This window comes from Nymphalis io, chromosome 1 (assembly GCF_905147045.1).
Source record: "Nymphalis io chromosome 1, ilAglIoxx1.1, whole genome shotgun sequence".
NCBI lineage: Eukaryota > Metazoa > Arthropoda > Insecta > Lepidoptera > Nymphalidae > Nymphalis > Nymphalis io.
The window spans coordinates 10,167,659-10,194,594 of NC_065888.1; the positions used below are offsets into that span (position 1 = coordinate 10,167,659).

General features: G+C 34.3%; 1 protein-coding gene across 4 annotated transcripts in view; it reads left to right on the forward strand.

The window, feature by feature from the left end:
* The first annotated feature begins 2,104 nt into the window (after window positions 1–2,104).
* The window catches only part of LOC126773213 (uncharacterized), a 57,534-nt gene continuing 32,702 nt past the window's right edge, over window positions 2,105–26,936 (forward strand). The window contains exons 1-4 of one of the 4 annotated variants that reach the window (XM_050494394.1): window positions 24,108–24,230; window positions 24,639–24,830; window positions 25,051–25,331; window positions 25,755–25,905. The gene's annotated coding sequence lies outside the window, so the exon portion shown is untranslated. The other 3 variants (XM_050496006.1, XM_050496757.1, XM_050495193.1) reach the window with 3 other exon arrangements.

Genomic DNA, 26,936 nt, shown 5'->3' on the forward strand with positions numbered 1-26,936 from the left:
AAATGGTTATGCCTATGGATTGTTACGGATTTTTTACAGTCTAAATAAACTTTATTGAATAACATGCTTCATTTATTCATGTTTTTTAGCATAAGATTTAATTTACTAAAACTTATATATACCGATGAATATTTACAGAGGAAAAAATATTAATAGTAAATACGATATAAGCTTCACATTGTTTTACACTTCTACAATGTAGATACAATATTGATACGAAGTGGTACAAAAAAAGCTACAATTATGAGAGTAGAATAACCTTTATTGATTACCTCTATTTTCACCACCACTTCAGTCCCAACATATAGCACACCTGCTTTATCTACGGCGAGAATAATAATGGCCTAAAGCCATAACTAATGAACAATGTAGAAAATTAGAATTTAAAATATATTTTTTAGTTGTTTTAATATTATCTGTTATAATTATTATTTATTAAATGGGTGTTGAGTATTAATGAATTTGTTTTTATTGTTATAAATCAATTAAGTGTGCCATTAATAGCCAGTTAGTGCCCGTAAATGTCTCATTGTTAGACCATGGCCTCCTCTTGAGAAGCTTTAAAGCTTATTCCGAGACGCTGCTCTACCGCTGGTATACGTGCATATAAGTATGTGTATAGTGTGAGTGTGTGTGTATGTATATAAGTGGCAGAATTTCATCCGACACATGCAGGTTGCCTCACGGTGATTACCCACCACGCACGCGATCAAATAGAAACACAAGTTAAGCACATAAATATTCAACTGTTCCTGCCAAGGACGCAACGCAATCTTTAGTTATATATAATTCAGGTGTTCTAATAAGTGAACCTTTTCAGTTTCATTAATAATAATAATATGAGTCTTACTCAACCATAATTTTGTTCACACGGAGAAAATCAATTTCGTTCCAGTCGTCACGTAACTGATTTGACAAAGATTGTATCAAGGAACCAATTTGCATGGAAATATTTTTAAATTTCCCTTTGAAATGTTAGTCGATTTAAAAAGGGATGGAAGTTATAAGAATGGGAAGATATTGTAGTCGTGTTTACATTATCATTTGATTCGCCCGTGATGTCATTTACGTGTAAAGACGGCCGAGTAACAGATTGTGTTTATTCTCCGCACGTATGCCACTACATTGTAAATACGCAAGATAACTGAAGAGAATATTAAAATAACGTATGATTTAAAGTGTTTCTAAAAATTGTTAATAAGAAATGTTCGTCCATTTTAGGATCTTTATATAAAAACACACTGAGTCGTTTCTTACTTTGTTTTTTTTTTAGGTAACAGCACGTAAATGTTTACTGCTGGGCTAAGGTCTTTATTTGAGATGTTTTGAGATAATCCACTGATTCAATGGATTAGAGGTTACACTTGTGGCAGATTTTCATCCGACAAATACACTGCATGCATGCATCTCATGAGCACGAGATGAAGAATAAACAATAAAAAAGCGTATGAAAATTTCGTCATGATTATCCGGATTTGAACCCGCAACCTTCGGCTTATATTCACGTGTTCTAACCACAGGGCTATCTTGGGTGTAGTGTCAAACTAGATTGAGAAATTTTAATTGGTGTGAGATCTTGGCTTTACTTTCTTCTGACAAACTACGAACTACTTACGAAACGACTTACGAATCTTATGTTTCCAAAAATCTCATATTTTCAATGTATTTTTGAACCTAATTTATTTTATTTTCACACATATGCAATTAAAAATGTATACTTTCAAATTTAAAAATAACATACAAATATATAAAAACTAATATTAAAGATCTACTTCGGATTATTTTATGAACTTCATCGGTATAAAAATACCTTAAGAAAATTATTATTGATAGACGACGGTACCTTATGAATAGTTAAAAGGTGAAGTACATAAGCTAAGTGTACACCAGAACGAATTATTGGAACAATGCCCGCAATAATTTACGGATCGCGCAAAACGTTGAAAAATATTTGTGAAACGACTGCTGTTCAAAACATCGTGAATTCACTCGTTGAAACAATGGTCGCATGTAAGGAAAAATAAGTTTCACGGTTCGTGCGAGCGCCAGAGCTGTCGGTGTGAGGTAGGGCTTACTTTGATGGAGACATGCGCGGTGTGCGGCTCCAAGAGCGACTTCGACACAGTGACGGCCGGCGTCGCGGCAATAGCCCGCCAGGGTGCACTCGACAAAGTGCAAACAGCTCCACGTTCCAACTTACGTAAGTTGATGATTACGCGAATTTATAATTAAATATAAACTTAAGTAATTTTACGTGGCTTAATAGTGTCAATTTAAAAAATAATAATGCTACGTATAAACTAATTTTATGTATGTATATTAATTGTGAAGTGAGCAATTTACAAGTGTGTGACAGAAATTTAAGTGTTTACTCAATAAATATAATATGGGACTCTAGTTCGTAGATTTCACGTAAGTTTCATTGATTATACATTAATTGATTAATTTTTTAAATTCAAGTATAATTAATACAGATTTAAAGTTTTTTTTTAACTTATTTATCTGTTTTTGAATAAATTTTGACGAAAAGATAAAGCTGATGAAATGTGTGAGTAGTGATATTGAAAAAAATATTTTAAATTACAGTTTAATGTAATATAATTCTCAACGTTTAATATATTTAAATAGTTGCACAATAAAAAGAAGCACAAAAACATTAGACAATTTAGAAGATTGGTGGAATTTCTTAGTAGATTGTTTGTTAAATTTTATGCAATTTAACATGCTTTTAATTTGAGAATAAGAATAATTAACTTTGTTTTAAACGTATTTTCTCGTTAGAATGAAAATTCCAAACAAGTCGTAGCGTTTCATTACATCTATAACATGACTATTCAAAAGTGCTTATAAAAGGTTTTTAGAATAAAGACTTGATTTCATTGATTTTTAATGTTAAATTTTTAATGAGCTAAAAGAGCTCAAATAATAAAGAACAGATAGTATAATCAAGAAAGTATACTCTGTGAATAATCTGTTTTCGGATTCTTCGAACTAATTTACCACGGAACTTAGTCCATTAGTGCTTGGGAACCAACGTTTTTAACTCGCCCTTGAAAACTTGGATAATTGCTGCGGCAAAATGTTTTTGGATTAAAATTTGTACTTCATTGTTGTAAGTTTTAAATCATCTCGGGGGCATTTACTCGAAAAATGTTAACAAGAGTTTATGATTACTTTAAAGGAAAGTTTGTTAAATAAAACGAATTATTTTGAGTAGACTGTTTGTTTGAAATGTTCTCAAAAATATATTGTCTTTATAATCAATATACTTTCGCATAGTTTCGACTATTCGTTAGATTTTAACAGTCCTAAAAAAAAGTGATTCACGATCCGTCTGTACCTATATCATTATTTTTTTATGATTGTTAATTTGTTAGCTTTTTTATTTACGAACTGATTTTTATGATTCTTTTTACGTTAGATTCAATATAGCTCCAAGTATGACCATACTTAGGAGTCAATAGTGGGCATTGTAAATTTTTATATGAAGCGTTCATTGAAGGATTTTCTTTTGTATGAAAAAGTAAATATTTAATTATAATTTTTTTTTGGAAATTTGTTTTTGTATGAATGATGTTCTTATTTGTGCTTGATAATTAAATATTATTCATTTATACATAAAATATAAATTTTAAGTATAGACGAATAATATTTAATATAATATGAATAGTCTAATTATATGTTTGGTATTTCATCAAAGTTTAGAAAATCAATATGAAATCAGAAAATCGACGAAAATTTTCAGTATTTAAAAATAATATTTAGTTATATAAGTTATTTGATTCGAATATCACCTGCAGCCTGTGGGTGATATTCAAGCTATATATATATTTCATGCTAAATCTTCTACTACTTAAGTGAGGGTTTGCGTATATTATTTTGTGTATATCGACATTATTGCCATAAAAACGAAGTCGTACTTATGAAATAGTGTATCTTCAATTCAAACATTTACATAAATACAACACCAAAAGATGATTTTGTAAAATTTTTCTAACAATCTAACGTATAACATGTTTTTTACACCCAATTAAATCTTTATTTATAAGAAAGTACGCCATTTTCCACGTAGATTAACATATTTCGTATTTAAAAATCAAGATAAATCGAGTTTATTTTATGATTGAGAATAAAACTTATTTAGATTTAGATTTAGTAACAAAATTGAATTCAATAACAGAAGCGAAAGCTATTTAATTTATTTTATATTAAATATTAAACTAAATAAACACGTTTTATTACAATAAAGTTATTATATTGAACTAAAAATGAAACTAGAAGAATTAAGAAATCAAAATAACTCGAAAACTAAGCTGTAGACTAGATTTTCTCAAAAATAGATAGTTAATATTATTTTTTGGGTGAGCGAATGGGCCACCTGATGGTAAGTGGTTACCAACGCCCATAGACGTTGACATTGTAAGAAATGTTAACCATCGCTTACATCACCAATGCGTCACCAACCGTGGGAACTACAATGTTATGCCCCTTGTGCCTGTAATACACTGGCTTACTCCCACCCTTCAACCTGGAACACAACAATACCAAGTACTGATGTATTGCGGTAGAATATATGATGATTGAGTGGTACCCTACCCTTTCATCAGTAATATTATTAATATTAATTTTTAAGGTTGTTTAAAATAATTAGTTTTTTTTAAATTGTTCATTATGAAGTAACACTAACAATTATACACATATTAAAACAGCCATGAATATTAATTACAAATGTAGACAGCATTCATAATAATAATAATAATAATTACATAATATTACAGTAAATAATTATTATAAAAAATACAAACTAACAATATTTAAAAATAATTGATATTAGTGATATGTTACGCAAAGTTTGCTTATTAAAAATACTACACTAAATTGGTTTTAATGTATTTAGTGCCTTGTATATATTATGGTTATATATATTGCCTATTTATAAATGTTTGTATTGTTTTCATATTTAAAAGCATTATTTGCTTAAGGGAATATTATATTGGTTTAATTGATGTGGCTTTTCACCGCCAAGATCATCATAAAATCATCTCCGAATCATTCTTATAATAAATCTAATATAAATAAGATTTTGTGATGTCCGTCGTTCATTAAAATCAATTATTATTGTACCTGAGTCTGCTTGAGTCTTAAACTTTTTGCTAAGCGATTTTAGCGTATATTTATTATATAATTAAATTTAATTCAAAATATATCGTATAATAATAGCAAGATGACCTTGTTATATTTTTGAGACGCAGGGGTAAAGGTACCTGGGCTCTTGTCAACCAGGTTATGTGGAATTTTTATCCAATAAAATCCCTGCGGTGGCTGTCCTCAACAAGGATCTCTATTTAGAGGGAATGAGTGTGATCTTGCTTCCCCGCACTCCTCATTAGGACGTGCAACAGCTCGAGGTCATCTCGAGTACCGTCTTACCTATGAAATAAATTTTACTTATCCTTACCGCCTTAGTGGCAAACTTACTATTAATCTGTCTAGACGTTTGAGTGTAACAAGTTATCAAACATCTACTTAATTAATAATATTAACCTTCAAAGTATTATATATTTAGAAAATATTAGACATTGAACGGATTGCAATTATTAAAAACACAAAACATTTCATAATTGATGCAGTGGTGTTGGGACGAAGGAAAGGAGGAAATTTTATATAACTCGTGTAGTTGCTCAGGTGGTAGGGCTTTGTGCAAGCTCGTCTGGGTAGGTACCACCCACTCATCAGATATTCTACCGCAAAACAGCAATACTTGATATTGTTGTGTTCCGGTTTGAAGGGTGAGTGAGCCAGTGTAATTACAGGCACAAGGGACATAAAATCTTAGTTCCCAAGGTTGGTGGCGCATTGGATATGTAAGCGATGGTTGACATTTCTTACAATGCCAATGTCTAAGAGCGTTGGTGACCACTTACCATCAGGTGGCCCATATGCTCGTCCGCCTTCCTATTCTATAAAAAAAAAAAAAATGGCACTAACTTATTGTAGCAATTATATGCTCACTGATAAAGTATGTTAACAAATTGCAAGTGAAATATTTACTTAACTTAATTAAGCTTTTTTTGCAGATTTCACTTTACACTGTTTTTATTTACAGTTTCAAATATAGACCTACTGATTCACCATAAATTTATACAATGAACAGGCCAGTTACTTAAAAGAGCCGAAAGGGCCCAATGAATAAATAACGTAAATTTTAACTGAAAAATAGCAGATTCACGTCCGGGCAAGTACCACTGAGTAATCATGTTCAAAATGTCTGTTTATAATTCATCTTATGCTCCACGGCGAAGATATCAGAAAATATGCCGGGGTCAGATGTATACACCAACTCGTTATGCAGTAACGCGGTGGTGGCTTCAAACCCTCACGAATAAAAGAGGCCTGTACCCAGTAGTGGGTCAGATATCAGCTCTTACGTACCGTACCTTTAGTTATGTAAACTACGCACTCATAATTAATCATTCCAATCACAGAATTAATGAAAATCAGTTAATGACAATTTTATTTGAACATGTTCTTCGCTTCTATATTAATCTAGTGTATCTACATACACCAGATTTATATAAATAAGTCGTAGCTTTGATATTGGCTTTGACTGAGTATAAATACCAAGCCCGTAGCTGGTATTGATACTCCGTCCGATAAGTAGGATTTAATTATCTTTACAATTTCTATTACTCATTCTCAGTGTTTCGTTAAAATAAATCAGTTACATTGAAATTTCACTTTGCTAAATTTTTGATACACAGTACTTTAAAGAATTGAACCAAAAAGATCCATTACTCGTGTAGCCGGATCGTTTTATACAAATTTCCTTTAATTTGCTTGCAATCCATCTTTTCTGTAATCATCCAGAAATTCTAACTTTTTATCATTTTATATTCAAATATTATAATACTCAAATCAAATTAAATTATAATTTTTTTAATATAACACTGATGCGCTAATATATTTTTGGCCTACAAAATATACTGGTGGTAGAGCTTTGTGCAAGCTCGTCTGGGTAAGTAATAAATAATAAAATATAAATAAATAATGCTCATTGTATTGTAGGAAAATGTCTGATTCGTGGGACACAAAAACGTTTTAGTTAGAGGTAGATATAAAAAGTAGTAATATAAATTCGCGAAGTTAAGTATTTAGCATAATATGTAGGTCAAGTTAAGATCAGCCAAAGGAATGCGCCATTTCGTTCGTCGCAAGCCACTTTCGTTTTTTGTATGCAAGCGAGAGTGCCAAACTTTTGCGCAGTGCGTCGCTTCCTCAAACTGAATATGTATGGGTTGAACTTGCCAATTCAAATTCGGATAGGTGCTTTATTCACCACACCGCGAGATTATTGAATTTTTGTTAGGCAAAGAGAAAAAAAACCTTCTGAATATAAACGAAATGGCTATAATCAACTTTATATTTGGTTGACCACGTTTATTTTGATGCGCTGTGTGCGCTCATATTTTGGTTATCCGTTTTGGTCTATGATCTTAGAAAATAGTATAAGTTATAACCAAGCTCAGTTAAAAGTTTTATTATTATCTGCCTGTTTCAGTACACTGCTAGGCTAGGTTCTTTTGCCGACACGTGATCTACACTCAACAATCAGACTGCTCCTACGGCTAAAAGTTCTCCAGCATATATGACCAGCCTACTGCCATTACTTGTTAATTCGCTGAAATATGTCACCATTTGTGAATGAATAATTATAAAAGCATCAGTAATATTATAACGGTGATGGCCAAACGGTTGGAAGACGTAAATCTTAACTATTTATTTTATTTTATTATTAAGTTTAAGCCCAGGCAAAAATTTTCATGTGCTAAATTTGTGTTTACAATTTATCTCATGCTTAACGGTAAAGGAAAATATCGAGAGGAAACCCGCTGTGGCGGATGAAAATCTGCTATGTGCTCCAAAACCTTCTCCTCAAAAGGGAGGTCTTGGCTGGCTGTGGGACATTTACAAGCTATCGCTTAATTTTTTAATACTATAACAATAAGTAAGTATATAATTTAAATGATATTGTTGATCGAGTACATAACAATAAAATCCATGAATAAATAATCAGTACATATCATGTTTTCACACCTTAAAATTTATAATATGTATAACAAAGCTGTTATACAATTTTAATAAAATATCAAATTTACTTAAGTCCAATTAGCGCCGTATTCAGAGTGCTGATTCAAGATCTCGTTTCATACAAAGTAACATTATATCACAATTAATTTACCCCACAATTTTTTTGTCGTGGGATATAATCGTCTATTCCAGGAATAGACAATTATAACTTCCTATAATTTATAAATGAATCAATTCAATTTAAGCAAATATAGCTTAATATAATTGTTCGTCTGTTAATACATTATACAGATAGTCGTTACTGGAATAAAAATTTTGAAGAAAAATGAAAAGATCCGCTATATTAAAAGTCCATGCAAACAGTTTCACTCGCACCACCTTTATTTTATAGAGATTTACGTCATATTGTTGCTTTAAGTTTTTATATATTTTATAATAGCGTTACCCTTCTCCACGTTATACCGCGTTATGCTGCGCGTTTTCACCCGAGTTAAAGTTGAATTATACATACCTGTTAAGCTGTATGAGTTTGCCATATTGGTTGACTTTTATAGTTACAGCTCCGCTCTTTAGGGTCATAGCGTCAAGTTAAATAGCCTATAACCTTCGTAATAAATGAACGATCTAAATAATAGAGCAAAAATAATTATATTTGAATTTACCCGGTACTTTATGGAATTAACTTGTCTATCCGTACAAACTCCCCAGCATTATTTATATATATAAAAGGGATATACCATACTTACTGAGTCATAACAAGATCTCCGAAACTATAGGTTTTATTGACTTGAAATGTAGCATAGTTAATCCTTTTGGAAGCTCACTATGAACGAATTTCATGCAAATCCTATTCAAAATACATTTTTCATCTCCTCTTGCGAAGCCAAGGTAAGTAGCTAGTAATATTATATTAGAGATTACATTATATTATGTTTAAAATTTAGTCAACGTATGTTTAGACAGTTTGTCTTAATGACTATTATAATTGCTATTGCTAATTGCTTTTCGTATTAAAAACAGATCTAGATCTATTGAGCATTAAATACATAAATATTATTTATCCTTTTACCGATCGTTGGACATTAAAGAAGGGACTAAATAATGTTTAGAAATACATATTATAATGTAGTTTAAGCCTCCCCGTACCCTTTCTTGTTTCCCTGCCAACATATTACCATAAGCTTAAATAAGAAATCACTATTTTTTTAACGTCAAATTATATTTATATCTTTGATAATAAGTCATAATTTTAATAACCCATTAGTTGTATATATATATTTATATCTTTGATAATAAGTCATAATTTTAATAACCCATTAGTTGTATATATAGAAGCCGAGATGGCCTAGTGGTAAGAACGCGTGAATCTTAACCGATGATCGTGGGTTCAAACCCGGGCAAGCACCACTGAATTTTCATGTGCTTAATTTGTGTTTATAATTCATCTCGTGCTTAACGGTGAAGGAAAACATCGTGAGGAAACCTGCATGTGTCTAATTTCATTGAAATTCTGCCACATGTGTATTCTACCAACCCGCATTGGAGCAGCGTGGTGGAATAAGCTCCAAACCTTCTCCTCAAAAGGGAGAGGAGGCCTTAGCCCAGCAGTGGGACATTAACAGGCTGTTACTATAGTTGTATATAAAAACTTTAATACAATTAGAAGAGATCGCTAATGAGCCAAATGACTGCCCGACGCACTACACAATTAATCTCTATACTAATATATAAAGTTTAATCTCTAAATATAGTCTATATACTATATATACTAATATATAAAGCTGAAGAGTTTGTTTGGTTGATCCCGCTAATCTCAGGAACTAATGGTTCGAATTGAAAATCATTTTCTTCATTGGATAGCCCATTTATCAAGGAACGCTTTATGCTATACAATATTACGTTATGACCAATAAAAGCGGAACATCAATGTCATCAAAAATGTTGCAAAAACAGGAAAATTAATTCCTTTTGAGAGTTTCAGTTGCGTGCGCTGCGTAAACGGTTAAAGTTACGCAACAATAAGTCTATCTTTTAAGTTTGACTCACTATATCCTTTTTTTATGGTAATCAAATTTGTTCTAAAATAAAGCTTTATTTGCGGAATCGTTTTTATAAACATGGTATTAATTCTTATCTAAATAAATACGTTATTTCACAAGTATTTAATTTTGAATATAAAATTAAAAAATAAAATAAAATTGCCCTTATTCAATTTCATTTCTTTGAATATCTTAAGAGATATCACAGTTTTAAAATAATTTCGCAGCAAAATAATTGTCAAGAGTGATAGCGAAGCCAGTCGGTAGCTCTGCGAGGTAGCATGCCGCGCGACTCAGACGCGTGGTTGACTGCCAACGGAACGGTTATGTTCCGCGAATTGCTTTTTTATGTTTTTGTGATATCTCATCGTATAATAATACTTTTTGTTTTTGATCGAATTAGTCAATAAAAACACGGATAGAATCGAAAGATGACATTCGTATCATGATATTAATCCTTATGCAAAGGTTTTTTTTCACGCTGGAAAAACGCATTACGCATTTGAATAGCCCCTAAAAAACCAGCAGTACCCTTTCCGTCTTGACGAGGAGCGCCACGGGATCACTTGCGCATGCTACCGTGACGCTCTGACTGACGGCCTGCCTATGCAGGCCTCCATTCTCTAGGGGGATTACCAGGGTACTGAGAACCCCCCTAGTCCCGGCGACGCCTACTGTGGCGGAGGAAGAAGATGTGCATAGCGCCTCTTTCTTCTCCCCGGTCTTCTTCGGCGGAGTAGTAGAGTTCTCTTCTCGCTCCCGATCCGTGGCCTTCTTCTGCGACATCACAATTTCACAGAAGGTGACCATTTCTGACCAGCACTGTTCGCTTCCGAGCATCGCGTTGATGATGTTCGGCATGGAGAGTTCTCCACGCGACACACTTCGTCAGGGTGTGTTACTGCCGTGTCGATTGGCGCACCATACTCGTGGCAGGAAAGTAACACTTCCCGCCGCGCTATCTTGTGCAGTTACTTACCGAAGCAGCCGTGTCCGGTAATAACCTATGCAAAGGTTGATTATGCACATGTATATTCGTCTTTAAATTATTCGCATCGAACCTTTCGTTTAAAAGTAATTTTAATTTTAATATTTTTTTTATTATTTAAAACTTTAAGTTGCTATACAAAAATTGAGCGGCCACGGTGCCTTTTCGATTTTGACCAAAAATCAAAACCAAAAAGAAAACAAATAACGGGCTCCTTTTTCAAAAGGTCTGCCTCACAATGTAGGACGAATGTATGATGAGCCACCTCTCACACTTAGAAACCGTAAACAGAATCTAAAAAAAACAATAATAATAAACGCACGATAAAATATACAGGCCGGTGCTTTATGCATATATATCATTATATGCCCCTAGCACTACTGTATGGGCGAATAGATCGACTGGCGAATGTTTATACCTTATTGATTGAAAAATGCTCTTGATAAAATCCTTATTTTACCCGTACGAAGTCGGGGCGGACAGCGAGTAATTAATAATTTGTTTAAATAACGCTTCCAATGTCGAGTACAATAATCATTCTTATGTCGTTGCGGTCTGATTTCACGGCCATAGTTTCAGTGGTTAGGACCCGAGTATTTTAAACGAAGGTTCAAGTCCGGACCAGCAATACTGAGTTTTTATGTGTTTAATTTGAAGGAAAATTACGACGAAATATGAATATGTCGAATGAAAATCAGATACATGTGTATCTCACTCAAAATACGTGTTTATCTCACTCGCATTGGAACGGCGTCAGTCCAGCAGTGAGATAGTTATAGGCTTTTTGTTATGTACCTATTATATATTTATTTAAATCTTTAAAAATAAATATAAAATTTCATAAAGAAGGACTTTATGGTATTTGCTGACTTTATGAACAAAATGTTCATAAGATAAATTTAAGACAAGAACAATTTCACCCCGGCGACCACAATTACGAGGTAGTGCTTTCATTAGAGTTCATGAAGTTAGGATTTATGCCGCGAAGTTGTACAGAGTTTGACTCTCCATTCGCCTTGTAGGCGATCTCATTACTACGTACAGAAGCTCCAAATTATTTTATAAATATCAGACGAAGTGGTTGAAATAGTATTCATTACAGAAACAAAAAAGACTACCAATTTAAATTGCGCTTTAACGGCCTTTTTGAAAAGCGTTGTTTAGCGGGCGCTTAGTTTTCTTTCGAGTTTGGAAATATACATATATGTATTATGTTATGTTAAGCCGAGATGGCCTAGTAAACCAAGATGGCCTAGTAAGCCGAGATGGCCTAGTGGTTATAACGCGTGAATCTTAACCGATGATAGTGGGTTCAAACCAGGGCAAGCACCGCTGAATTTTTATGTGCTTAATTTGTGATCATAATTCATCTCGTGCCTGACGGTGAAGGAAAACATCGTGAGGAAACCTGCATGTGTCTAATTTCATTGAAATTATGTCATATGTATTCTACCAACCCGCATTGGAGCAGCGTGGTGGAATAAGCTCTAAACCTTCTCCTCAAAAAGGGAGAGGAGGCCTTAGCCCAGCAGTGGGACATTAACAGGCTGTTACTGTAGTATTATGTTAAACTCAGATGTCTATATTTCTGTCGTTTTGAAACCCTAAAGAAGAAACATTATTGTTTAACTGATGCCATTAAACAACACTTAAAGCATAGTCGTAATCGTGTACTTAAATTGTTATTTAATAATAATTTATGTTGATAAGGTCGTTTAAATATTAGCATTTCTAGAATAACGCACCATCATGTAATTGTTGTATTCTAATTAAATACAATTCTAATCAAATATAAATTCTGGTTTAGGCATTCAGGCATTAGTAATATATTTATTGCCCATTATATCTAGGACAATTTTTTTCTTTTTGCCTATAATACTATAATAACTCATAAATTAAGATGTAACTGGAACATTAAGATATTTTTTTCTACTTTCGTACTTTCATAATCAAACCATTTACAATACTAGAAATTGAACATTATATCAAAACACAAAAAAATATATATATATAAATAATGTATACAAATATTACAGCGACATCTATCGGGTTTAGATTTTGACATTTTTGTTACTCTTACTCAACATCTCTTGTTAATATAAATATGTTATTCTAATAATCAATTAAATTACATAATTTTTTAATAACAAATAAATATACATATATTTATTTTTAATAATATATATATTTACTGTTTAAATAAACTGCTTTTAAGAACAAAAGGGCGTAACCTAAGGGCATAATCCAGCAGGATAGCAGCAGGATCCAGCAGGACCAGCAGGTGTTCACGATGTTTTCTTTCACCGCTGAGCAATAGGTGATTTATAAACGAATACATAGCTTAGTTGTGCTTGCCTGGTTCTTAACACGCAATCTACGTTTAAAATGCTCGCCTACAAGCTACAGGCGTTTTTTTTTCAATTAATTAATTAGTAAAAAAGTTTTTAGAAAAATAAACGAATACACCTCGAAACGAAATTCATAAATCTTCCGTTGAACTTTGTTTTTGACATCTGAGGGTCAGCTTACCCATAAAAAGGCCTTTCTTTCAACATTTACTCTTTCGCACCTAATAACGCTGTAGTCATACTCCGTCACTGTAGTTCAAACGAGGTTTTATTATCATGGCAGTTATTGCTTGAGGCTAGCCTCAGCCATGCATGAATTCATACAAAGCAGTTTTGCTTTTGTCCCTTGTAAACTTATAATATTAATTTTTAACTTTTCACTTATATCACTAAATAGAAATTTGAAATTGTTACAAATCTCTCACAATGACAATACAAAAATATGGTACAGTACATATCGAGCTGCTATGATGATACATATGGAAGATCGTTATGCGTATTATCAAGAGTATGTCACTAGTCTAAATGAATCCTTCGGTAGTGGGTTACTTATAAAAACGTGTTTTTTATAATCAATTCAATATTACATTATACATATTGGTAGAATATATTATTATTTTATGTAAAAAATTTATTGGCTCGCTTTAGGGGTAAGACGGATTGATATGCCCCCTTTCCGCCGCTGCTCTCTGACAAACTGTAAATCCGTGGCGCATTTAGTATATACTTTGTTGCTATACTTTTATAATAATAAGAATATAATTTTTTTTATTTAGAGCGCGTCTAAAGCCATAAAATTTCTAATTTACCCGCGCACCTTTTAAGCTACGCCACCTAATTAAATTAAAATTTTTCAAAATCAATTACAAGATTTCACATTTCTTTGTAAGAATTCCTTAACATTGAAATAAAAGTGATTCTGTCTTCTTAAAGGTGTCACATCTCAATAGTCTTGAAAAATAACGAAGCTTGTTAAAACATCTTACCTTTGCATCGAATTTCATATTTCATCCAACGGCTTATTCTATTTGCTCGCATGTCCGTGAGACTATTATATTATAATTTAATTATTATTTATTTTGTGATATTTGTTATACCTTTGTTATAATTGAAAAAAATATAATAAATTAATAGTAAAATAACATTTTTTAAAATAAGCTTTTATACACAAAATTTGTTGTTTATCATGTTGACCCTGGACGAGTTTCTTCGTCTAAAGATAATCCTGGGTACACACCCTGGATGAACTCCATCATCTAAATTACATTGTCATCGGGATTGAACCAACATGTAAAATTTCAACTATGTTAACAATGAAGAAGTGATTCTAATTCAGCTTTTAAGATTCGCAATTTAATTAAAATTTGATAATGTGTAAACAAAAGGTAAATTTCCCGAAACAAAACAAATATGAGAAAATATTAAGCAATACCTTTTTCAAAATATTTAATACAGCTAATTGTTTCAGATAAAGTTACATTTCGTAAACTTCTACGATTACAAACAATTGAAAAGAAACCAATAAAAAGAACAATTCTGTCATTTTTGCTTTGGACCGAACATTTAGCATCGCTGAAGTTTAAAAACAGTTTGAAACAAATTCCGTGCCAACATGGCACGTGAATGTCTATTGTTATGTTATTTATATTTAAGAGGATAAAACTACAATTTTTTTATATATTCACTTTTATAATATTTTTTATTATTTTTATTGCACGATGTAATTTTTTTATCTTCAAAACTGAACAATGTAAAACTTAACCAGCTTATCTTTTAGCAAATCTATCCATCCATCGATTATATTGATGTTCAAGTAACTCCAAATATATAAATAAAATATGTATTACATTAAATATGTATATTATCATAAAAAAACGTAACGATATATAGGATATAGGCAGAATATAGGATCCGTTCTAAGCTTATCATCAATAACAAAGATCTTTTTCATTCTTTAGTATTCTTTAACAACTTTACTATTTAAAAATAATAAAATGCATAACTATGATTTTATGAATATATAAATTCTTAATTGTTTCTTTGAATTTGGAATTAAAATGTAATTAAAAATTATTAAAATAAAACAAACCGCTTATAAATTTAATACACGTAATACTTTTAAGTGAAAAGATTAAATTATTACAAAGATAAGTTCTATCTTATCGTAAAAGGATCATACACTAAAAAACACACATTTCTCTCGGCGTGGGTTTGTTATTTGATATATAGCATCATGTATCACGCGTGTATTGCGAATTATCATACAAAACACGCTGAGATAACTCGACTGTAACACATATAACCCATAAAACTATTTACAGAAATGTTGAAAAATCGGAAAAAATAAAACCTATCTGATAAAAATGCCATTCAGCCTACTACTGGAATACTAATATAAATATTTATAGTTGATTGAACGTCAGTCTGTCTGCCTCTTTAGTCTAGTAGTTAGCTCATAAAGCCACAGATCCCGTGATCCTTTCTTCGAATTCAACAACTTTTTTATTAATTAAGTAGATGAAATTTCTTTTTGATGTTTTACAAAAATCTCGATTGTTGGAATGTGACAGTATTAAGTGCCGTGCCTCGAAAAGCGGGTGGTGGTCCTGCGGCTGAACTCTATCTGGTCGTGTCGGATTGTCGGTCGAGACATTTTTAAGTTTAATTTATATGTAAATCATAGCAACTGCTCATTCTATGAAAACATTATTCTCAAATATAAATCCACGGTTTGGATACGTAACCTTCAAAAACAGGTATTAAAAAATAAAATTTACTTTATTATAGTGAGCCTTAAAAGCACACAGTCACTTTTTGGACAAATAATAATCAGAAAAACTATTCCGAATGTGCATTATATCTAGGAGAAGTAATAAGAAATTAAGTAGGTAATAACATTTTATTAATGTTAACCTTAAAAACATCAAGCTCTACTAAACAAATGCTTACAAAATATAAACCAATTTAAATAGGACAAAATAATTACAGAACAAAAAATGAAAAAAGAAATGTTCTGTATTTAAATTAAGTGTAAAAAAAAGTTTTACTAAATTAATTTTAATTACAAATTGCACTCTTCATCTCATAAGTTGAGTACTATTGCACCCACTGGACCAATTATTAAACTTTATATACTTTGTTGAAATTAATTATATTTTGTTCGCTTTTTTACTTCACGAATATATATTTGTTTTCCGTAGGAATTAAAAGACTTAGAACTACTTAAATACTTGAATTTTTGTTTTAAAAAAACGACTTGATTTTATTCTAATCGAACACTATAATCACTTTTTTCCTTACCTTTACATTATAATAATTTGTCTTGCAACTGGGTACGGTTTGAAAAAACTATTTTATAACTTGGTACCAACGTTTTTTAGCGATATTCAATATTTAAAGTATACATAGAAACTGTAATCAATCATAGTAATCCTCGTTAATCGCTTCTTATGTCCATGCTTATCGACTAAATGTTCAACGGGAAATATATCACTGGATTTCATAATGTATTTTACCATCTAATAAAACCAATAGTTTTAATGTTTTTAATATTAATTATTTGTATAATAAAGATGAATAGCTTTTTTATGAATTATTTTTAAAATATATTAATAACGATTATCATAAAATGCATCATAAAATCAAATCAAATTATTAATTTTGCATCAAATTTGAAAGCCAATCCAAAATATATTTTTTTAATGATTTTAATGAGAGGCAACATTAAGAAACTCAATGGTTTTTATTTTTTTATTATGCATTGAATATTTTTATGTGGAAATCAAAAAATATTAACTACGCGGTTTTTTATGACATATATTATATTCTATAGAATAATGACAATTTTTAATGTATTGTTGTATTTGAACGTAATCTACGTTCTAATATCTGAAATAAAAAAATACTATGTTTTTTTATAATGTAATTGTAGATCCCACTCCTTCGTAACTCTAAAGTGTGTCGAAGATATATTTTCACTTACCCTTTCATGATATATATATATATTAATGACAAATAGTTTTACTTGGTGGTAGGGCTTTGTGCACGTGTCTCTGGGTAGATACCACCCACTCGACACATATTTTACTGCGAATCAGCAATATTTAGTATTGATGTGTCCGGTTTGAAGAGTGAGTGAGCCAGTGTAAATACATTGGTATATAGGCTACATTGGTTGGTGGCGCATTGGCTATTTAAGGTAATGTTAATATTTCTCACATCGCCAATGACTAATGGCGGTGGTGAACACTTACAGTCAGGTGGCCTATTTGCGTGCCTAAGTTCAAAACAAGTGATTCCAATATGCTTATAAAATGCTATAAAATTGTTAAACCAAACATAAAAACATTAAGAAATAACTGGAATTTGTTTATATTATACTTCATTACACAAATTCCCCGCAAATCTCAATATTTACATAAAAAATCCAACGAAACAACGCAAGCGACAAAAATAGCGCGTTTATATGCGATCTCTAAAAGTGTACTAAATCCCACTTCTATTGACAAATCGCGCTTCTTGTTACAATATCGTATCATTTCCCGCGCTCATCACATTTTATACTCGATACCATTTTGTGTCATTCGATCGTATGCCCCATTTCATTGTAACGATGACGTACAATAATGGCAGTCAGTACTAACGGTTGAATTTTCCATGCATAATATTTTTTATTTACAATGTAGGCACATTTAAAAAGTAAATATAGAAAAATACAAATAATAGAAAAAATACATCAAAGGCACGGAAGCCACACTCACGTTGAAACATGATTGAAAAAAGGTATTTCATTTCTGTATATTATTAAATATAGTTAGCACAATATGAACAAAAAAGCCAGTACAGTAACAGCCTGTTAATGTCCCACTACTGGGCTAAGGCCTCATCTCCATTATGAGGAGAAGGTCCAAGCTCCAAGCTTATTCCACCACGCTGCTACAATTCGGCTTGGTAAAATACACATGTGGCAGTATTTTAATGAAATTAGACACATGCACGTTTCCTCACGATGTTTTCCTTCACCGTCAAGCACGAGATGAATTATAAACACAAATTAAGCACCTGAATATTCAATGGTGCTTGCCCGGGTTTGAACCCACGATCATCGGTTAAGATTAATGCGTTCTAACCACTAGGCCATCTCGGCTTAGGCCAGTGTCACACATTAAAAATCCATAAAATTTAACTGTATCCGGTAATGTTTGTCAATAATCACGCAGACTCCATAATGTTTCCATCTTTGTTGATAGAAAGAGCAACGATGTTTGCTCAAATATGTAGTGCCGAGCTTAGGATAAAAATATTTTATGCTTGGACAAAGCATACGCAATTAATAAAGCAATTTAAAAAAAAAGACAGACGGTAAATTAAAACCTGGTAACTGCTTAGCCTTATCCGTAGTGACTGGTATAAAAAAGTCAGTGGCAGGGGGGCAGTGTAAATAAATTCGAATAACTTCAAGAAATCTTGTAGTTAAACGGAAAGATGTAGCAATATATGTATGAATACTTAATACTTTGTTCGGAAATTAATTAACTATGTTGTAAATATATTGTAATCCGTGCAGTGACGGAGAAAGAATACATTTCACTGCTTTCTTTCCCATGGGTGTCGTAAGAGGCGACTAAGGGATATCTGAGCGACCATCTGCTCATCTGGTGGTAGGATGCTTACATCAGCCTGGCTTGTTATCACCGTACGCATGGTGAAAAACTCGTGAAGTGGCTTGCAGCCGCGTTTCGAGGTCAGCCAGCGTACAGCCAGTGCCCGAGCGAGTATTGCCGCGATGGGTGTTGGTCCAGTGGAGACGGCTGTTGAACCAATGCCGGGGGAAACTGTATTGACCTGCCGGACAGGGAGACCTGAAGAAACGGCTGTTCCGCTGGCCGCCCGTGGCATAGTACAGGGGCCCGAGCGTGCCTAACCAGCTCGCGAGGCTGCCTCACCAGGCCACGCATAATCTCGGGGTGGAACGTCGTGCCGGTTGGTGACCGGAAGGTGGGGTCCCGGCGGCCACTTCCTGGGGGGTTCGGGGGCCCTTCCGTCCAGCGGGTCAGTATATTTTTCCTTTTGGCAACCACTTGGGGAAACACGCCTCCACACTTTGCCCATCCCTATCGTGGCAATACGTCACTCGCTTCACGTCTCTTTTCCATTTTTTTTCCCAAATGGTAGCGCAACAAAAAAGACATAACGGTCGTACAGTGGTGCACACCCCCACCATACCCTCGCTGTTTGAGGTCGAGTTCTCTAACATCCGTGGACTCCACGCTAACCTCAACGCTGTCCACCACCATCTCGAGACAGCACGGCCAGCAATGTTGTTTCTCACGAAAACACAAATACTCCGTCCTGCCGATACCAGCTACCTTAATTATCCCGGCTACATGCTTGAAGAATCTTTCAAAGTGAAAGCCGGAGTATGCTTGTTCGTCAGGGCGGATATTTGTTGTCACCGATTGCGCTGCTTGGAGGACCCCTCCTTCTCCATGTTGGTGGTAGGTGTGGACCTGGTTCGTCAGAGTCGAGTCTACGTGTGCCTCTACAGATCCCACAATGGTGACTTGGAGACAAGCCGATTATTTGACCAACTTAGTCAGGTGGCAGATGCTGCGCAAGAGCAGTTTCCTAACGCGGATTTGGTGTTTTTAGGGGATTTTAATGCTCACCATGAATCATGGTTGAAATCCCTCAATACTGACCATGCTGGAAGAACTGCTCATGCAAAAGCATGAGCAGTTCTCTCACACATGACTTGACCCAACTGATTGATCAGCCCACCAGGATCTCAGACATTGATGGGCAAGCGCCTTCTCTACTGGATCTTCTGCTGACTTCTCACCCGGTGGAATATCAGGTTGTGGTTCAAGCTCCACTTGGTTTTTCGGATCACGGCCTTATATCTACCAAAGTGCCACAGGCCAAGCTGCCGTCTTCAGCGGTATGCAAACGTAGCGTTTGGCACTATAAGTCAGCAGATTGGGCCGGTATGCGCGATTACTATGCGTCTGTCCCTTGGAAGGAACGTTGCTTCAGTGGGAATGACCCGACAGCTAGTGCCGCTGCTGTTGCTGACGAGATCATGTTAGGAATGGAATACTACATTCCTAGCTCAGATCTCATCAGTAGGAGTACGCGTAACCGTTGGTTCACTCGTGAATGTGCCGACTCTGTATCATCTAAGCAGGCGGCATATCGCGCGTGGATCAACGGCTGCGTTAGCGGGGCATCTAACATTGACTCACTGAAAGCAAACTACAATAAAAATTCCAAATCCTATAGGAAGGCATACACGAGAGCGGATGCACAGCGCATTGTACAGATTGGTCATGACTTTATTTCGCATCCTAGGGGCTCCCGTAGCTTCTGGCGTCTGACCAAGTCTGTGCAAAACAATTTCTGCCAACCTTCGCTGCCACCGCTCAGAATTCCGGATGGATCGCTAGCTCACAGTCCGCAGGAGAAAGCTGATCTCCTGGCTAAACTCTTTGCCGATAACTCCGTGATCGATGATTGTAGTGCGCTGCCACCAACAATACCATCATGTGGCCACACGATGCCTGACATCAAAATCAGGCAACGTGATGTGCGTGCGGAGCTGCAATCACTTGATGTACGGAAAGCTAGCGGTCCCGATGGAATACCAGCCATAGTGCTGAAGAAGTGCGCAGCGGAGCTGTCTCCTGTGTTAACGCGCCTGTTCCAACTTTCTCTCTCTTCGGGATGTGTGCCGGAGGCTTGGAGAAGAGCTAATGTGCAAGCGGTTCCCAAAAAAGGGGATCGGTCTGACCCGGTAAATTATCGGCCAATAGCTATCACCTCAGTACTTTGTAAGGTGATGGAACGGATTTTAAACAACCAACAAAACGGATTTTAAACAAACAACCATTACCTAGAAGATCACTGTCTAATTAATGATCGTCAGTACGGGTTTCGACCAAAACGGTCCACAGGTGATCTTCTAGCGTACGTAACACACCTCTGGAGTGAAGCTATCGACAAGCATGGAGAATCGTTGGCTGTCAGCCTCGATATCTCTAAGGCTTTCTACAGGGTCTGGCACAGAAGTCTTCTCTCCAAGCTACCGGCATATGGTCTACCTACTCAGCTATGCACCTGGATTGCCAGCTTCCTACACAAGCGTAGCCTTCGTGTTTTAGTAGATTTTGGTTGATGGTTGCGCTTCACAATTCTATGTAGTGAATGCTGGGGTTCCCCAGGGATCTGTGCTATCTCCCACACTCTTTCTTTTGCATATCAATGATATGCAGAGAGCATACATTGCTATGCAGATGATAGTACAGTGCATGGTGGATACCACGGACGCGCAGTGGCTGGGCGGGCGGAAACTGAGGAGAGGCGGGAGAATCTTGTCATTGAACTCGATAGGACGTTAGAGCTCATCGCCAAATGGGGTTCTGATAATCTTGTTGAGTTTAATGCCAAGAAAACACAGGTACGGTTTATAATTGCGTCGCGAGATAGCAGCACTGAGCGCTTTCTATCGACTGTATCACGGCGAGTGCTCTGAGGAATTATTCTCTCTAATTCCTACTTCCCCCTTCCTTCTTAAGTCCACGCGAACTGGTTCTCGATGTCACCGCCTTACTGTGACATCAATTCCATCGCGCACAAAGAAATTTAGCAACTCCTTTCTTTGTCACACTACCAAAAAATGGAATTCCTTACCAGCTCACGTGTTCCCCTCCGCTTACAACCCGGGTTCTTTCAAACGAGGCGGAAGAGACATCTTGCGGGCCGGCAAGGTGGGGACGGCTAGTGCAGAACATTCTTCCCGACTGTACTAGCCGTCGTCGCGTTTGGACTCTACTACCACTTACCATCAGGTGGAGTAGAGTCATATGCCATCCCGGCGCATATAAAAAAAAAAAAAACTAGAAAAACCCGTAAGGCGCAGCCTGCTATATATACTTATATATATGCCAATTGTCATGAGGATCAGTTAACAATGTAGAAGTTTATGCCATGTTCATTGATGTTGAAGAAAATACATGTTACATTTTTGAAGGTGATTGGTTAAACAATGACGAAGTCTATTAATCTCAACTCGATGTACAAACATCCATTTTTATATTTAAAAAGATGTAAAGTATATTCATTTAAAAAGTATTATGAGCGCTTACTCGCCAACAAACTGAACTTGTATTTTTCGACAAGATAATATATTTTCTCGTAACAATATTCTTCAATATACATATAAATACGTAAAGAATGTTAAAAAAATATATTTACGTTTAGCGGCAAAATTATTGTTGAGTTTTATAAACCCAGGTATGTTACCACAAAGGTTCTATATGTCAAATACGTTAAATTATTCTATAGATTAAGCTAATTAAATAATCTTTGAAGTCCATAAATAAAATGATTGCATTGGGAAATTTTGTCCCCATTTTGAACAAATATTATTTATGCAACAAAAATTGTCGGTTGTGTTTGATTGTAATATTATTATATACGATAAAAATCTTTTGGCGCTGTCTATAATTCATTCGATATGAGTATGATTATAATGTTTTTATGTATAGCTTAACAAGGAAGCAGAAGGAGAAATGAACATCTTAAATCAAATTTATCTTAAGCCTACACTTAAAAGATTTATATATGAAGAGTAAAATACGGACAAAGAATGTGTCATTCTCAAACGTTTGTCACCAGCATTTAAAAAAATTATAATAATATGAAAAAGTCAAACACAATATATTTTTAGATATCAAAGTAGAAACAAAAATAGAAATATAAGAAAGAAATGAGAATTGAGATAAAACTAAAACATTATTAAATGTATTAATATTAACTACGAGTATAGATTTGGATTTAAGCGTCTGGTTTAAATTTAATTATGTCTATCTAAGCCGTCTAGACGGTTAAATAAGATAATTCGCCAAATATCCTCCAACTGCCACAAACGCGGCTATCTTGAAATCGTGAATTCTCTCCGGAAATGATGAGCAGAAACGGCAAGTAAAAGGCATTAAATCTGTCTGAAGCGTTCGATTTGCATTGAGAAAATTGCATTTTCGAATCGGCGGCGACAAGGAGGCGCCGCCTGCAAATGTTTGCGAATGCTTCCGAGAGCTTTACTTTGGAATTTTGTAACAGCTCTTTACGATCCTATGCCAACTGCAAGTTTATTTCTTATATAAATACCCACCCGATAATATACAGTTTGATTCTATGGACAGTTGTGTATATTAAAATATTATAAGATAAAACTTATGAAAAAAATAAATAAAAATGATACTGGCTGATAAATTAAAAAAGATATAAAAATAAGAATCAATTTAAATTTTCTTTGACTAGTTGAATTTTATTTCACCATATTATGTTCTATAAATTTCAGTGATATTTTAAACAAAAAAAAAAAATTACTAAGACAAAAATTGTAAAACGTTATAAATGGCTTGTATGTATGATGAATTAGAAAATTATACTGTGACGCCGATGCTCATATCTCCATGTGTTCCGGAACAATGCTATGAAAGACCACCTATGTGCTGTGCATCCTTGCCACGGTGTCGGAAACCAGAAGTTATTTATTATGAAAAACCGCCAACAAAATATTACAAAAAAACAAACGCCATTAACGGTAATTGTTGCAGCGAATGTTCAAAACAATCTCGTTCACCCCAACCCCCAAGACGACAAACGTGTTGTTCATCTGAAGAGCAATGTACATGTAACAATTCCTGCAAATCAATAAAGACGAAATACGTCATCCCTTGTTACCGGTACGAAGATGGCCGCATCGTAAGTTTCTATATTGTTATTTTCAAAAGACACATTACAATGTAATAATGTTTTTCTGTAACAGAAATGATTACAATTGAACTGTTTTCTGAAACCAGCAACAAAGTTAGTGACGTTATTTATTTAGTTGTTGGTTTCAGGAACGGTATGTTCCAACTCGTCACGGTAGACTACCGGTCTCGGCCTACCGTAGAAACGGCTTACAGGATAAAATCTACGGCTACAGAGGCGCAACTCGTTACTTGTGCGCCGGTGACGATAAGAAGGATTGCTGTGTTTACACTGTCGTTGAACCGATTCGAAGATTATATCCGAAAATCACACAGGAAATGCTGCCTGTTAAAAAGAAAAAAAAATAAACGGCTTTAATATATGACGAGACGTAACCACAGAAAATACCGCCAACAGGTAAATCCGATGCCTACAAGTGCATTTAAAAGAAATGGAATCCAAGATCAGCATTTTCAAGAGAGTGGAGGAATATCCTACATTCGTAAATCTTGGGAATCAGCGACATGGAGCTACTATCCATTTGCTATACCCGTCAAACCTATGAAGAAACTCCCTACTACTGTATCTAAGAAGCGATGACCTATTTTGGTGCGTTAATTAATCAATTTTGTCTATAAAGGACATCTCATGGCAGTGACTAATGAATTTACGAAAGGGTTGTCTTTAATATTAGATTTATGATAGCTCACTATCCTGTCAAGTGCCTCCTAATCAATATTAAATGAATCATCTAGTAATCGATGGACGCTTGTCAATTATTCATAATAGATCAATGAAAAAAAAACCTAAGGCTGACTGTAAATTGCAGGTCAACAAATTACCAGTCTCTGCATTCAAGCGAAACGGAATGCAGGATCAGGAGCATTCGAAGCTATTGGGAACTACTAACTTTCTGACGCGATGTCCTCGTGATGTGTCTATTGAATGTGAAGTTAACCCAATGCCTATAAAAGTGAAAGATCCAGTGAAAGTGTCACGATATGATGGTTGCACATTGGAATCCTGCTTGTTAAAGAAAAAACCGATCGCTGTCGCCTTAGAGGATATACTAGATGATTGATCGATATTGAAAAGAAATGAAAATTTCAGGTGAAATTGGAAACTCATTTGCTCTTTTTAAATTTAATTTTATACAATATTATCACATATACTTTTTCAAAGCTAGAATTTAATCTGTAATACCGGTTTAAAAGAAAATTTAAAATGCGTGGATACATTTAGTCTATAGGTTGATTACTAACGCCCGCTATCGTTTCATCTCAAGAAATTATACATTCATATCATAGCCCAGAATGTTTAAACTGTGTGTGTGTGTTTTTATATCACTTAATTTTTAATAATCGACTCTTATATAATATTACTTTTAAGGATTCATATATATTATACTGCTTATATGCATTATATTATACTGCTTATATCAATCTTTAAAATGTAAGCCATATATATAAAATTAAAAAATATGTATAATTTTTACCTTTCCGGCAATACAATTTAATTTTTTCATTGTTACAGGTAAATCAACCAACAGTTCTGATGCGCCGTGCATGTGAAGTTGCTGTCGGCGCGCGACCTCGACGAAAACCTTTCGTAGAGTCCTGTTACAGTGCCGACTCAGAACAACAAATACATCGTTACGTCTCACAAGATGAGCGGGTATCTTACAGTTAGTTTCCATAAATATTAGAATAAGGCGTTTAACTCATTTTTCACAAACAGTATAATACTCATAATATTATTCTTGCATAAATATTGATTTTATTCGAGTCTAAAATGATGGCATTTTATGAAAGATTAATATTCAGAGAAAGGTATTTTACTCCGGCACCTGAATTGATTCCCACGCAATATCCTTTGACGAAGCTAGAGCAAAAAGCCGACTAAACGCCGTCTCTACCATCGGAGAGAATTTCAATTTTATTACAAAATCACTTCAGACTTAAAATACACTGATATCGATTTCATTTTAATATCTTTTGAGAATTAAATAACTCATTGGTTTTTCTTAATTTATTTCTCTTCATTGATAAAGCAAATATATTTTATGGCACCAAATGGCTTTCATTCACTCAACCAGTTTAACGCTTATGATTAAACTCGATTATAAATTAAATGAAAAATCCCATGTACATTTTAAACGAAGTTAATTCCAATTTTGCTTATCGTTTTGGGTGTACTATTTGCAAGTCTAGATGAAACATTATCGCTTTTACTTGCTTAGTGTCATCGATCGTTTCGCTTGTCAGATCGCTATGTTTATTCGCCGAACGCGACGGGGTTCAAATACATTTATTTTCGACTGATGCTAAAGACCCGACCCTTCGTGATTTTCCCTTATTTTCTGGCTGATATAATGTTAGAGCTAACGACGTTTCAAATGTAATACCCTTATAATATGAAAGGCGTTTTATGTTCACGTTCAAGGTTATGTGCTTTTGATTATTTATTGAAATATAGAATAGTATAATCTCTACCGTCTCGATGCTTGGTCTATTCTGCTACGTACATACATACAAACCAACATAGAATACATGGAACTGACTTTCACCTACTGTGTTTTCCCAAAATAACAACAGGGGACCATTCAACGGGTGGATAAACGAACACACCTCAAAAACTGGTGATGTATCGACAGTTCCCCTGGTTTTGTAAATGTCCAAGTGTGGTGGTAATTACTTAGCATCACACGCCTTCTCG